We start from the raw sequence: 16,485 nt of genomic DNA on the forward strand, positions 1-16,485 counted from the left end.
TTTTTAATTCTAATTTTTTTTTAGATTTGTGTGATTTTTTATAGCGGTGTAGAACCACTGGATAGGGTGGACCCTACCAGTGGGTAAAAAACTAGCGGGCCCCGCAAGGGAGGTAAACAAGTATGTGTGTGTGTGTGTGTGTGTGTGTGTGCGTGTGTGTGTGTGTGTGGGTGGGTGGGCGGGTGTAGGCACTCATGTCTGTGTATTATTGTTTTATGTGGATAAAAAATAAGCTGTTTAAATATTTTTACACTCATTTTTCCCAAATATTTTGGAATTTATATATATATATATATATATATATATATATATATATATATATATATATATATACCATAAAATATATGTATTCCAAACACAGCACCTGGCTAATACTTAAGTCATTCAAGTGTTTTTCTTAAGCACTACTTGATGTAGGTCAGATCTCATAACTGTGTGAAATTGAGATATATAAAGATTATATAAAGACTAAACATGTCTAAGATATTACAATATTGTAAAATTGACTGAATTGAGACATAAGTCAATGTTCCTCATGGCAGTTCTCAAGTTTCAAGTTACCATACTGTGATGAAAAATGCAAATGGAAATAAAAAGTGACACCAAAATTCTACTTGTGAGGACACGGTGCAATGATGACTTGGTGTGCTGGAAACAACCTTTGGTTGGTCTCTGTAATGTCACTATTCAGCTAAATGCTTTGCAGCTTACTGGAAATGTGTTTTATGTAACCAAATGCTTAAAAAGAGATGTATTTGCTTATGAGTCAAAGGGAATTCATACAATTTAATTCTATACACACCATAACTGACTTTTGAAGACCTTTACAAATCCTGGTGTTAATACCCTTTCACAGTGATGGTAATTGTATGAACCCTTGTCAGTAGTGTTTTGGCTTTTGCTTTTTGCAAAATCTAGTCTTTGTTTAGGTTGTGGTCAGATTCTGTGTCGGTATAGCCATTCTCTGGCCAAAACAGCTTTTGCATTATAACAAGTATTACTCTTGCGAACACTCTCGGTCCCTGCCCTCCCAGCTAATTAAGTTTTCTTGGTATGTGGGTGTATGGACAGACTTATCAAAAGCATAATTACAGTATCAAGTGAATGTATAACTGTTTGTTGTTGGTGCAAAAGTGTATAAAATATGATCTTACGCCCTTTGCCTTATTTTACACTGCCAATCAAATGGTGTATTTCAGGAAGACATTCTTCAGGTGGTTATTTCTGGCTGATGAGCGTCTACTAATAAATTGTCTTTAGCATTTTTCATGTGTGTACATTCTTTCCCTTTGCACTTTTGTTGTTTGTGTCGAGTCTTTGTGTTTGTGGTTTCTGATCTTTAGAGAGTTTTGAATTAGTGTTTCCCTTGACCCATTGTTTACGCACATAGTTTAATATGCTCTTTTTTAAAATTTATAACATTTCTCAATTGATTAAATAAAAAGAATCTTCAACACATGGCTGCATTTAGTCACAGAAGTGCTTTGAGCTCACTGTTTTTGTTGTCATGCTCACATGCTCAAAATGTAAAGGACTTAGTAATATTAGGATAATAATATTTTGTAATATTAAGGACCCAGGAAATGTGACGGGAAGAAGGGTTAATTTAAAGAAAGGTTTTTATTAATTAAGGAATAGGTCTAAATAAACAGCGGAACAGGTGAAAACAATCAAGACGAACAAGGTGTAAAAAGCAACCAAAAAGACAAACAGGAAAAGGAACTAAGTTGCTACAAAATAAAAGTACAAGACAGAACACAAGAAATAAAACAAACAAAAGTCCAGAATCAGGATAAAAAACATTAACGTGCTAATGTTTGTTCACCATATTAGTTTAAAAATGCTTTTAATATTTGCTAATTAGAACCAAAGCTCTTCAGCGTATTAACAATCATACATGAACAAATCTGCACATGCAAATCTGCAATCTGTACATGTCCGATTATTGATAAACTGAACATCTGAAAGCCTCTTGAGTGTGCTGGAGTTTTTAGCATTGAATTTTTACGATATCTTTCTGCAGCTTAGTGAATTTATCAGCATACAGCTATGCACATAATTTGGTATTTTTGGCTAAATATAACACACTGGATTTTTTTTCCTGAGAGACACATGATCACCTGTGGAATATTTCATGCCCGCCCAAAGCCACAAATGTTAGCCTCATGATGGTAAAAGACTGAAAGTCAGGGATAAGTATATATGTAGAAAAAGCCGGGATCTCACACAAGATAATTATTGTTTTTATTAATATAAAAGTCTGTTGACTAAAAGACAGTTGCTAAGTTATTAGACAATATTATAGTCTATGCTGTGTGATAGTGTTGGTGTTGGGTCCAGCAGAGGATCAAGGTAGACAGTGAAATGCATACAGATTTGAGGCAGCTATCACAGGGAATCAATACTAATATTTTCTGTACAATGAAACATGAAATGTTTCACTAAACTGGCAAGTTATTGAGTTTGTGTTAGATAATATTTTATTTTTAATTACATATTTAAACTAGAGCTTTATTCAAATAAAAGCATTAGGCTGACAGCAAAACAGAATTTTTAAAGCTACATGATGCAGGGCCATTTCCTCACAGCTTGCAGCAATTGGTAAGTTCACTATCTTATTATACTCTAGTCATGGTCAACATGTTTTTCAGAAATCCTACAGATGACATCATCTGAACTCCTGATGATGAAAATGTCCTCCAGAGGATGTAATTTGGAGAAGTTTTTGGCTTAAAACAGGGAAACATTTTAATATAGACAAAAATGAGCGATACGTAAAAGAATTGATATACTGTACTGTACTGTATTCCCCAAACTAGAACCGGAGGATGCACCATAGCAAGTTGAAATTGGTGAATTTCCACTTTAAAAGTAGCACAAAAAATTAAAATAATAATATGAAGTCAGAAGCAGTGAGCTGAATACAGCTCATTCAGAGCAGCAACTTGTAAATAAGTCATTGTATCTGAAAACACACAAGGGGAAATAGCACAGTATGTGTTGTTGGCACATTCAGATTTCACTGAACATATGTTCACTGGCAAAAATAACAGTGTCTAGTTTACTCTATAAGAAAAACGTCTCTTACGCTCTTATACAGCTATGTGTCATCAGTCTGTGATGTTCATGAGTTGCCAGGAGGGATTTTCAGATGATTTTTTTTTTGGTAGACCAGTCTCCATCCTGTTTCACCTCTCTGTACTTAATGTAGTGGTTTCCAACATTTCCCAGGATGACTTTTGAAGAATCCCTGAGAATAACATTTTTCCATCTAGAGAGAAAAAATAGCAATATTTTTTCTTCTCTTTTTTCTTTCTTTTTTGTAACAGTGAAGTTTTATATTCACAACATTAAAATGTCAACTCTAACTCTAACAAATCTAACAGCTGTGCTGAATTATAGTCAACTGCAGCTTTTTGTTGTCGACTGCTGGTCTTTGAACGATTCCCAGTTGTACAATAACTTAGCACCGGTGCAAGAAACTCTGAAAAGATAGTTGAAGATTTTTTGGATGGATTTCCCTTTTGTTTTTTCACATACTTCCACTGGGCATAGATTATCTCAAGTCGAATCTTTAAAAATTGTCACCTAGCACACAATGTCTCAAGTTAGACGAGACTTCGATGACAAATTCCCAAGAACAAGAGCTGATATATATATTTATATTATAGAATCTCTACCACGAGCTTCAATCTGCGGTATTAAGTGTAGGTGTCAAAAAATGTTACCAGACAACTAAGAAAAATCCACAGAGCAGAGTTGAGATTTCAAAAACGATAAGTAAGAATTATTAAACTTTTAATAAACTTTGACGTGTTAAACTATGGCCTGTATGACTAGTTTAACTTGACTCTAGTATTTATTTTGCTTTTCTTAAACAATTTTAACTTTGTAGTCACAACCATTTTAGCACCAGAGCTGCAAACCAGAACTACACAGGAGATTCAACACTTTGCAATTCCAGTATCTCACACGAACAACTGTGATATAAAACACATCAATCCCCATAAATGTTGACCTTCATCACATTATGCTATTTTAACCAATAAAAAATATTTCTTTTATTATCATCACAGTTCTCCTTTCACCATATTAATCTAACATTTCAAGTAGTTCTACCCAATTTGTGTTTTTGCATTTACACATTCGCAGTAGAAGAACAAAACAATAACTTATAGTAAATATGTAAAGGTTAGAAGTCAGATTACACAGCAACTGCTTCAGGTTTTTACATCAGTACATCAACTCAACAAACCGACACATCTGTCAATTCACTCTTTCCTGTCTACAAATAAAAGTTTTTGAGATCTAGGTGCTTTTTAATGTGATGCTTTCATTTTTGTGTTATAAGTACATAGTCGTACCTTACTTACCATATGTTGCCTGGATATATACAGTACTGTGCATGGTGTTCACACACTGCACCAAGCTGTAAAAAGGGCAAAATGTGTCACAGCAACATTTTATGATGATACTATTTTTTTACATTGTTAAATAAACAATTAACCACCTTACTGCTTTTGTTGTTGTGCTGGCTTGTACATGTGCATGTGTTTGTGTGAACGTGAGATTATGCGCACACACGTGTGGCAGATGAATACTGCAGCTCAAATTGATCACTCAGTAGAGTTAGAAATTTGATTAAATGCTTAAGGCTGATTTCAGCAGCAGCTCTTGTATAAGTCATGAGAGCACTTTGGGGGGAGTTAAGACTGTGGAGAAAACAAAAGCCATCCATTTACCTCATTAGTGCGCGTGGAAAATCTTGACATGCTTTGAAGAGAACGTGGTTGTGTAGCTAAATCGGCTTAAGGGCCCAAAGCAGACATACAAGGGAAGCAACCAAACATCTTCCCAAAGTGATAAACAACCTCGCCTTAGTTGGGCAGACTGTAAAAAGAGACTTTGCTCCATTTTTCAAGTATTATTATTATTATAAGTTCCTCAGTTAACCTTCATGTTTGCCTGCAAGCCAGCAATAACATGACTGATGACAGGTTTCTGCTGATTGTCTTACGACAGCGCTCTGTCACACAAACATTCGCAGGCGCACACACATGCCCCACACATGTATATCACAAAGACACACACTCAGCTGCTTACACACACACTTACATTGGTAACAACTGTCTCAATGCCTTTGCAAAATCTCCTATTTATTAGCAGAACAAAACTGATTTGAGAGATTGATTCCTCGATTCAGTGGGGCGAGATCTAACAGGCACAAAATATTTCCTCAAACGTCAAATGCAAAACTTCTCCGATTCACATGCTTGCCAGGTTGGTTCTCCCCCTTCACACGAAACTCTTGTTTGTTTTGTGTTTTGTGTTGCGGCACACTCCAGACTCGTCTCTCAGTTATATGAACCTCATTAAAATGATTTGCTTGAGTTCTGGTGTTAATCAAACAAGGCAAAATGACAAGTGGGAAATAATTTTGTGAAGGAAATATCAAAACTCGAGTCTTGTTGATGATGTGTGCTTCCCAGACAACTCATTTGATTAACTGGCCAGGATCCTTTATCAACACACTACTAATTTGTGGTGGACCAAGTGATAACAACACTTTAGAGAACTACATCTGTCATTATTTCATTTAAAATTTAATTTAAATCAGAAAAATTAATATATTAACTATTATCTCGTATTCTTCGCATTAGACCAAGAGTTGATTTAGCAGCCTGACTATTTTGTTCGTGGTTCGTTTTTCTGTCCTACTACTTTAGAGAAAAGTCCCCTTGATCTGTATGTCAAGGCCAACTCTTACCACATGTAAAAACTGAACTCCCTGCTGAGTTACCTCATCTATCCAGAGACATATTGCAGATAACCACATGATGGCAGTGCTGCATTTCAAATATTACAAACCCCAGCACTAGTTTAGCCAGTCAAAGAACAATGCTCCTTATGTACTTTCATGCACACTGAGGTATGTGTAGTATAGTAATGTGCACTCTGCCATCCAATTTGCTGCCACCACCTGTCGTGCTTCTTTTTTGACACCAAAAAAAAAAACATGAAAGCCTCTGCAGGTCTTGTAATTAAGCAATACGCTGGCATCAACATGAATTATGCAGCAACTTTAATGAATCCCATCAGTAAAGACAGGATCCAAAATGAAGCCAGTCACACAAGCTCCTGCAGGCAGAGCTGTTCTTTAACCTTGGGGCTGTATCTCCACCAAGCCAGAATGGCCAAAACATTTGGGTTGGAACAATAACTCTCCACAATGTCACCCTCCTCCAACTCTACTGACAGCATATTGTGGATGGATTTTTAATGTGAATACACATCCAGGCTTGCAGCGACCATCTGAACGGTGATGGAAAGTGGAAAGGAGATACATTTATTTGAGTCTTAATAGTGGTGGAGAGGTTGCAAAACCATATCAATATACTAAACCATATTGGGGTGTTTTCTTAAAAGAAATAATCCATAATTTTCTATTACCTGGAGCTCTTATACACTGTAACTTACACAACAATAATCTCACATTTCTCTATAAAGATGAGTTACCTACGTTGATATATAACTGAAACACCCACTGTAATCAATGATTCACCTACCTAATCATCATATTAATAACATTGCAGCTTTGATGGCATTAGAACAGGTTTTGGAAGCTTTTGCTGTTGGTTTGCATTGCTCCATTCGGTTGCTTGTTTTTCACCAAGCCTTCCAACTCTGAGCACCATGTTCCAATGTTTAAAACGACTCTCTTGGCCGAACAAATCAGTCAGCTATCATGACACACTAGTTTGTAATTCACTTTGTTTCATATGTCAGAGGTCAATGATCTAAATTGGAGAGGAGATAAATAACATCAATAATAATATCAGTTCACCACTGAAACTTTAACAGCCAAATTAACACAATTTGCCAATTATTATCTTTCCATTTATCATTGTACAGATACTGTGCAAACAAATACAATAGTAAACCTCAAACAAAATGTTCAATCATATCTAAAACCCCACCTACAAAGATCCTCCTAATTTGTATGTGTCCTTCAAAAAGCACATGGCAGTACTGCTAGGCCCAATGCCGAATTATGTTTTATTCCCTGTCCATCTTTTTATCCAAGTTTCCCCACAAAACCGAGGGTAACATATGGGCTAATGATGGAACAACCCTTTAAGATGTCATCAGAGCCAAATGAGCAGGGGTTCCATAAAACCACAGACTGGCTTAACACAGGTTTACCTCTGTAAAACAGGTCACATCAACACATGCTACATCACTGCTTGCAACCTGCTCTGCTACCCTGTGAGCCTGCACTGCTTTTAGAAGAGCAATGCAATACAGAAAGGATTAAATTCAATATAGAATGACTGTAAAATGTGGGGTTCTTGCAGTCTTGTTAGTTGTTGTTAACTAGATTATTAATGTTGCGTAAAGTGATATTAGTGGTTTACATTCTACTTTAGGTCAAAAAACATACATAATATAAATGAAACAACATTAAACAGGGTTATATGTGTGGTTAACTAAATGTACAGGCCAGTTAATAGAGAAATACTGACATGTATTCATAACCCTTGGTTTTGAGTACGTGTATGGAAACCGTCCGTTTGAACAGCTCCATAACCCGACCACTTTAGAGCTGAGTGGTGGGGCCAAAGGCAAGGATTGGGATTAACCCAAGTGTCTCCTTCACCTAGTCCCAAAAAAAACAGTTTTGCCATATAAAAAGAAACAGCAAACAAGTAAAGAGAAAGCCCTCTCCATAAACCAGCTGGGATCCCCTGCTGGTTCACATCTGCCTGGCTTCTTTATCAATAAAGGAGGATCAAACATCAGAGTATGCCACAGACTTTTATTGGCTTTTGAGTAACTCTGCCAGCTTCAACAGCATTATGAGCATTTTCAAATTCTCCTTTGATTTCCTCGTGGCTGGCAGCCCCCACAAACACCCAAACAAGGCAGCAAATGTTTCTCTCTCCCATTCATTTTCAAGGAGAAAGGTGAGCTTTCAATGAATCACCCCCCTGCTCCTGCCGTGTTCTGAACTGTGTCTTCCCTTCGTCAAGCAGCATGAGTGATGGAAGTGACGGAGAAGACACCTGCCCTGAACCACTGCTGACAGAGAGGAAGAGAGAGAAGGAGAAAAGTGGAGGGAGGGAGGTGCACTGCCTTGTGGGACAAACACACAACGAGGCAACAAATTTGCAGAGACTATCACTTATAGTGACAGGCCAGGAGGTGCCGTGCTATTAGCAGGCCGTAGGGTAGGCCCCGAGCACCGCCCATCCTACCTAGGATGGATGGGCCTCTCTCTCGGGACTAAATTAATACTGGGAGTCTAGTGAATTGCTTTTGGAACAATGTCCTCCTAAGGAGCTAATCAGACAGGAGTTATCTAGGAGTGCCTGTAGGCTGGCTGGTGTGGCTGCAGCGCTGTGGCTGCCTGACAGAAGACAGGTGCACCGCGGCAGCTCACAGCAGTTTATTCCCAAGCAGGACATCGTGGTGGTGCTATTCATTAGACTCTAGTGTTGATGAATCAATCTCAAGACACAGAGTTTTCAGTGACAGAGTTTATGTGGAACTGAGCTCCAGTGGTAGGGTAAATGTCATCTTCAACAGTTCTTTAAAGTTGTATTTATGACAGCTAATTCCAACAACATGCAAATGCATGATAAGCATCCCTCTGGAGGAACACAGAGTGCCTGGAGGAAAGTCACACAGGCATGTGGAGAACATGCCAACTCCACACAGAAAGGCTGCAGTCAGTGGAGTCAAACCAGGGAGCTTCCAGCTGTGAGGCAGCAGCACAATCCACTCAACCACCATGCTGCCATGACATAAATATTTTATGTTTAAGTTAGAATTTACTGACCTTTATCTACTTGTAAGCATTAAACATATTTGGTGGCTTTCATATACTAACATGAATTTTATATACTTCTTATTTCATTTATTTATTTATGGCCTCTCATCTCCCTCTATGCATGTATATATTTAGGGGCCTTCATCTACCAGGACACATTTGACATACTGTGGGCCTTCATCTAACCATAGGCAAGTTCATATATTTACAGCCACTCTATTTTTATATATTCACAGGCCTTTTCTTTCCTGTGCTCATTCTATGCTTTTACAAGCCTTCATCTACCCAGATGCATTTATTTTCATATTTTCTGCCTCCTAGCACCAATGCATCCCACCCCATTTGCATTGCTATCATTGTTTCATTCGGTTTAATTATGCATCGAATAAAGGTGTATGCATCTGGGAAATTATATTATACTGCTTAATACAATTAAGACTCTATTTACATTGGCTCTTTACGGGGCTTCATCACTATTCATTCTAATTGATGAGGTCAACACCTAAATCTTTATTAAATTCAATTTGTGTATTAATGATAGTGGTGTCTTCAGTCATTGAAATGAATTGCAGCTTCACCCCTTTACCAGCAGCATCAAGCCCCAGTGTAGGCTTTGTTGGGATTCTGCTCCTGGCTGCTCTTTATAAGGCTTTATCCCTGTTCATCCTAATCGACGGGGTCAATGAGAATCTTCAACTAAATTTCTGTATTATTGTTAATTGTGTCTTCCCTCATTAAAATATTTAAAGCTATATAAATATATGGATGGATGTATGGATGTTTGGCACTTGAGATGCCAAATATTGATGTTGTTTAACTTTCTTTCAAAAAACAAGCATGGAACCAAGCCTGTAAACTGACCTATAAGACACATTTTTTCAATTTAACACATAGAATAACACAAATATTCAGTACAAAACATCTTTCTGTGTATTTCCCATCGGGTGTTTTCTTTATCTCTGATACTTTCAACTCTACACTTAATTTTCTCTCAAAGTAAGTCCTTTTTCGATAAGGTCTTGAATGTCCAATTTGACCAGGAAAATGCAAATGATAACTTTGCAAAATGATATGTGATGACAAGCACATCAATATTCTCCCCGTGCTTCCCCTCTGCTGCCCAAAAGTCTAGACAAACCAGCTCTAAGGACAGACTAGTCTTGATTGACTATGATTGTACTCTAGCTTCAGGTTCTGCTAGCTTTCCAGCAAGACAGCATTTGCAGTGTGAAACATATTTTTTTCACTTCTCCATTCCTAACCAGGAGAACATTTAGCAGACCAAGTGGAGTGTCCTTGTGCCCAGCATTATCATACGTGGTCTTACCCAATGCAAAACAAGTTGCAATCTCTTTCTGCCCACCCTGTCTTTGGGTTTCCCAGTTCCCAGTTTTTCAACATTTTCAGCAAAGGGGCAGTTTCTCTGCTTAAAGTTCTGCTCCTTCTCTCAACACAAGACTTTACATGAGCAAGGCTGTGCTGAACACTGGGCTAACTGTACACTATGGACTGGTCAGCTGGAATGCCACTCAAGACACGACTCCAGAGCAGCTCGCACCACTTTGTCAGCTTCCTCAGTGGAGCCATGATCTGCAGAATATCAACGGTCCTAAGATACCTGCTGTACAACAATAACTGACTGCCTGAATGCTTCTTGCGAAGACTCCAGTTTGCAAAAGGTCACTGGCTAAAAATGTTGTGTGGAATCTTCAATGTTTCAGGTATGTACCCAGAGCCATTTTTGCTCACAGGTAGCAATAGACAATAAACAATGTTATTCAACGTAACACTCCTCAGGCATAACATTATGACCACCTGTGTAAATTCATGCACTCACTTTATACAGTAGGTTAAAATTGCCACTAAGGTGATAATTCTACTATGTTTTTATTCCTAAGGTCATAGTGGGTAGTGTAGCCATAGTGGAATGCATTAAGAAGAAGTGGTTCTAATGTTTTGGTCACCTCCTTTATTTTAAATAAGGTAGTCACAAGAAAAAGTAATGGGATTTCTGCATTAACTGATTACGGAACGTGATCTGATCTTCACCCAAGTCACATATCAACAAACCTTCTTAACTGATAAAACACAAACAGTCATGAACTTTCATGTCTTTATTGAACACATTCATTAAACATACAAATTGTTGATGGAAAAAGTAATGCCAACAGTTTTTAACAACCAGCCGAACCAGCTTTGGCAGCAATAGCCTCAAGCAAGTGTTTCCTGTATCTGTGAATTAGACCTGTACTACATTCAGGACTATTTATGGACTATTCTTCCTTAAAGAACTGATGTTTCCTGATGCTCCCTCTACTGTACTTTATTGGTGGATGATGTTTTCATGTTGATTCACGGTTCTCGTCATATACCATATGTAATGCTGTGTGTTCCTCCTAAAGACCTCCTACCTTTGTTTAATCTGTCCACAAGACATTTTCTCAGTAATGTTGTGGAGTGTCAAGGTGGTCTCTGGCAAACTGAAGATATGCTGCATGTGTTTTTGGAGAGCAATGGGCTCCTCCAGGGTGTCTTGCCATGGATACTATGCCTGTCAAATGTTTTGTGTATGGTTGACTCATGAACAGAAATGTTAACCAAGTCTAATGAATTCTTCAAGTCTTTAGCTGTTACTCTAGGGCTCTTTTATACCTCATTGAGTATTCTGTGAGTGATTTTGGCTGGGTGCCCACTTTTATGGAGAGTAGACACAGTACCAAATCGTTTCCATTTATAGACATTTTGTCTAACCGAGGACTGACGAATATCTAAAGTTTCCGAGATTTGAGATTACTTCGTAACCCTTTCCAGCTACGTGCAAAGCAACAACTCCAGTTAGTGCTTAGGAACATCAGGGGTCTGGTGATGCCATTACTTTTTCCACCATCACTTTGTGCATTTAAGGGCTGTGTTCATTAAAGACATGAAAGATCAGAACTGGGTTTTAAGTGTGAAATTCTTCAAAAGCAAAGTTTGATACGGTTTGGCAAACAAGTCATAAAAACAACATTGAACTGTATAAATGGCCTGGCTCTCAAAGTAGTCTGTCAGTTCATACAAAAATATGAAAAGCTGTGAAGACCAATGGGGCAGTAAGTGGTAACTGTACCCCTGAGTTTGAAGGTGTGGAACCTTTTACTATTTCAGTAAAAGGTTCACAATTATGGAACACGATATATTTAGATTATAAATCACAATCATAACTCAAACATAAAGCTGTATGGTAGTAGTCCCACTCTGAAGATAAGTGAACGTTAACACACAGATGGTAATTTCAGTTAAAGAAAAAAAAAAAAAAACACAACAATGCAGGAAAATCTAATGCTGCCAGTTTATTTGGCAGTTATATATAGTATAGTTTATTCGTCCTTTGGATGAAGACCCCCAGCACCAAAAAGGCTAAGACTAGTCCTGCTGCAGAATAAGGTGATAATTGTACAAGTGCACATCCCTGTCAATTCATCCAGTGTCAAAAGAAAAATATAAATCAAAACAACTACGCCTATCGAATGTTTTGTTATTTTAATGGAGAAGATAATTGGAAGGAGGGCAAACTTTGGAGTCTTGAATGTGCACTTCTAAACAAACAGGAGGATGCCAACAGTCTTATGGCTGACAGTGCTTTGTTAGTCTCTGCACAGTGGCTTCACAGAAATAAAGTAGTAGTCTATATCAGTGTAAAGTGACAGGATGAGGTCAGAGCTGAAACAGAGGGGAAACAATGCTGAGACCACACACACAACTGAACCATAATGACGTGTAAGAGAATAAACTATCTGCTTGCATGCACAATGGTAACCCAGTGCTATTATGGCCACTTAACACAAAGTGTTGGTGAAAGAAAGCAATGTCTGCAGGGCGCTGCCTGCTCAGCCTGTATCAGCCCAGCCTGGGAGAGCGTGGTGCCTCTGGCGAGCCCAGGCTTTGGCTCTGCCTAACCCACTGGAAGACAACAAACTTTTTCAGATTTACTGCACAAAACATATATATCATAGATTAACAGGCCATAAGTACATATCCAACAAAACAGAAGATGTTAGCTGTGGTCATAATGTGGAAATGATGCAGAGGAATACTACAGCATTATACTGTATATACCACTGGTACATCGCATTGGTGTTTAGTATCTATCCAGCCATGAAGGAACTAAAAAATATGTGTTCTGCACAAAAAAAAACCCAGCACAAGCACAGTCTGGTCTGTGGCCACCGAGCAGCTCAACTGGAGGGGTCTAGAGGACCATAGTGGTGTATGTTGAAAACTTAATCTCTGTGTTGTTTTACTAAGGACTACAACAGGGGAAGAAACAGTTCTGCTACATTAGTTATATTAATTTATATTGTCTTTAATGCTTTGTTTTCTTATTGACAAAACAACAGAATTAAATTATGAACAATAAGTGAAAACTCATAAGGGCAATTAATGTGGAGTATGCACAGCATTTGTACAGAATAGGTTGAAAAAGTTTTTATGCTTCCATATGGTTTGATTTTAGTGATTATTGTACCACCCATTGTTCTGTTTACTGTAACAGAACTGAAGCTCAAAGGACGCGATGACACGCAAAATGCACATTCTTGTGGAGCTGTAACAAAACCCCAAAATGAAGAATACCACTCTCCAGTGTATGAAAACTGGATTTTCACTAACTAAAGTTGGAGGGATTGCATGTTGTGACCATAAAATGTCATCAGCCAGCAGCCTCGGTCCCTATCAGGCAGTCTGCTGCACAGAGCACTCTCCTCTAGCCTTGGGCTCTGGCCACACTAGCTGGCACCCTTCCCCCCGTCGACTCTTTCTCTCTCTCTTCCCTTTCTCTGTCTGTCTCTCTTTCTCTCTGCCTTTCTTTCACCAGGCTGCAGTGACCCACCCTTCTTTCCCACCCGAACCCCACCCCTCCCTTCCCTGTCCCCCTGAGGCGCTCCGCTTCCATAGTGTCAGTGCGGAGGCCTCAGTGTTGACAAAGCAGCAGGCCTTCAGAAGACACATCAAACCTTGTGCCTCCTCTGTGCTGTTAGCTCAGTGCTCAACAAAAGGACAGGGTCTCCAGTTTTAGTCTCAGGCCATTACTAGTCTCAACAACATGGCTACAAACAGAAAAAGGCCCTCAAGGATGCTGTATATACCACAAACCGTTCAAGACAAGATCCATGTTTTCTGACTGTTGTGATGACAGCGTTGTGATGGATGACTGTAAATATAAAGCATAAGTCAAGGCTGCGGGTTGATGCCATCGTGACACATGCACTCTAATGAGGACTGTGGGTGCTCCGCAGTGCCAGGGACTTCCCCCCAAGGCACGTTGAGTCGGGGGAATGTTATGTGACACATACCAGATGTGATTGGAGACATCACACTGTTCACGTTGTTACTGCTAACCAAATAGTAGAGGCAACAAAAGCAAAAGCTCTTTTTTTTTCTCTGTTCACACATTCAAAGCATGATGCTGGATGCTTGTAAGACTGGTTTTGAGCCAGAAGCAAAGAATTTCTTAAAAAAGAATTTCAGAAAGTATTGCACTGGTATCCATCACCAAAGAGAGTTTGGTGACAGAAAGGACACAAAACAAAGTCGCAATATAACTTCTTCCTCCCTGACGAACCAGAGAATGTGTCTACTGTCTTTGCATCATCAATCATATTTTAACTTCTGTACACACAAACAAAAGTCAGTCCTCCAAAGGCAATGAGAGAGGCCTCTCTCTTACCTGAAAGCCTTGGTCAGGTGAAGCTTGTACATTTTCTGTGATTAGTACCTCAGACCACATGATGGCAGCAAAAGAGATTGTTTAGCCAAATCTCAAAGACTGGTCCAGATGTTGATGCTACGCAAAACCAGATTATCAGAGAAGTGATTTTATTTATATAGATGCTCTGAGTGTGAAGCAGGAATCCTCTCTAATTTTTTACCAAATGTATTGATCTCCAATGGGAAATTTAGGACACCGTAGGATGTCATTTAAGGCAATGGAACTACGTGAGGTTCAGTGATTTGTCAAGTACAATTTTACGTACGAACAGCAGAAACCCTTTTCACTTATACTGAGTACTTTGCACCACTACAAAGCGGTATGCACAGCATGGCAAGGGTAAATGTCTGCTGTGCTGCAGGTATAGCACACTTCACAGTTGGTTAATATTTACTAAATGTCTAAACCACTCACTTAATAAATCTGCGTACACCAAAGAGGTAACATGACAGCGTCAGGGTCATTAGAGTTTCACCTGTAAAAGTGGAACTGACTTATAACAGCAACTCTCAGAAGTACAAGACAGTACACAGTCTCTTTGTGCTCAGCTTTTTCGGAAACTTAATTGCTGATATTAAGCACTTGAGGGAATTTTTGCACTGTGCTTGTTAGGTGTTTGTGTGCAACACAACCCCACACGTTCTATTAATAAACCGACACCCTCTTATTCCCTCTCTCTCTCTCTCTCTCTCTCTCTCTCTCTCTCTTTCTCTCTCTCTCTCACTGTTTCTCTCTTTCTCTCTCTGAAATAATGAACAATATGTGTCGCTGCTGCACCTCAGACACACACCAACATCAAGCAGAATGTCAAATGGCTGGAAGAATGGAGCGATTGACAGCAACCGGGCTCCACAGGGCATGAAGATTACTAAAAGCAAGTTCTGAATGTTCTTTTCAAACTTTCTCCATATGCCAGAGGGGAAAGCAGGAGTGCTGATCTGATGTTGAAATGCTTGAAAGAGATCCTTGCAAATTCTCGCATGTAGAAGGCTGGATTTGACTGTATTGTACCTACTGTTTTCACAAGTACAGTGTGTGACCTGGGTTATGCGGCTCACAAAATGCATGTTCATGGGCCAGATGTTATGTTAAGCCTCAGTGGCGCACAAATCGATCCATCTGGGGCCAATAAAAGGCCTCACTAGATTTGGACTCAGCCGGGATGTCAAACCCTAACCCTGGACATGAATCGTAAATGTAGCATCCCTGCTGTCCAGATCTACATGAGGTTTACAGAACATCCATTCAGTATACAAAGACCACAATAACTACGCACGACTGAGCTGCTAACCAGCAGATGGTACCATGTTCCAACTTCCTGTGGTTTATTAAGATCATGTATTTTTTTTTTATGTACTGTAGACTTTAACATTTTGATTCAGAATTAAGCAACAATCTATATACATTTGAGACAAGCATTAAAACTTGCGGGGGGAATTTAGTGGAACAAAACTTTAATAATAAGTAGAACAGAGCTGTTATCTCTGTGCCTGCATCAGGGAGACCAAACATCAATAATCTCATTATTTGGGTCACATGTTATGATCAGATCTGCTTTTTTGCCTGAAAATGAAAGTCAGTGTGTGTGTTTTGTTTGTGACACTTTTAAATCAGTAATAGAAACAGATACGTATCATACCGGTCCACTCACCTGCTGAGGTGGTGGTCAAGAGGGCAGATGTTTGGATCTGTTAAAAAATCTCAACGTTGCATGCAAATCCTCAAGATGACCTAGTTCTTTCCTTCCACATAGACACTTCGCTAAAATCCATAAATTAAGGAAATTAACTGATGGGGCCCGGGGCCACTTTGTAAGCTATTTAAATCTTTAAATTTACAACATCCCTGCATACCTCATGTAATTGAACTAACTGCGGGCTTGTTTCCTTTAATGAGAAAAAAAATC

The sequence above is a fragment of the Channa argus genome, chromosome 2 (assembly GCF_033026475.1).
Source record: "Channa argus isolate prfri chromosome 2, Channa argus male v1.0, whole genome shotgun sequence".
Classification (NCBI taxonomy): domain Eukaryota; kingdom Metazoa; phylum Chordata; class Actinopteri; order Anabantiformes; family Channidae; genus Channa; species Channa argus.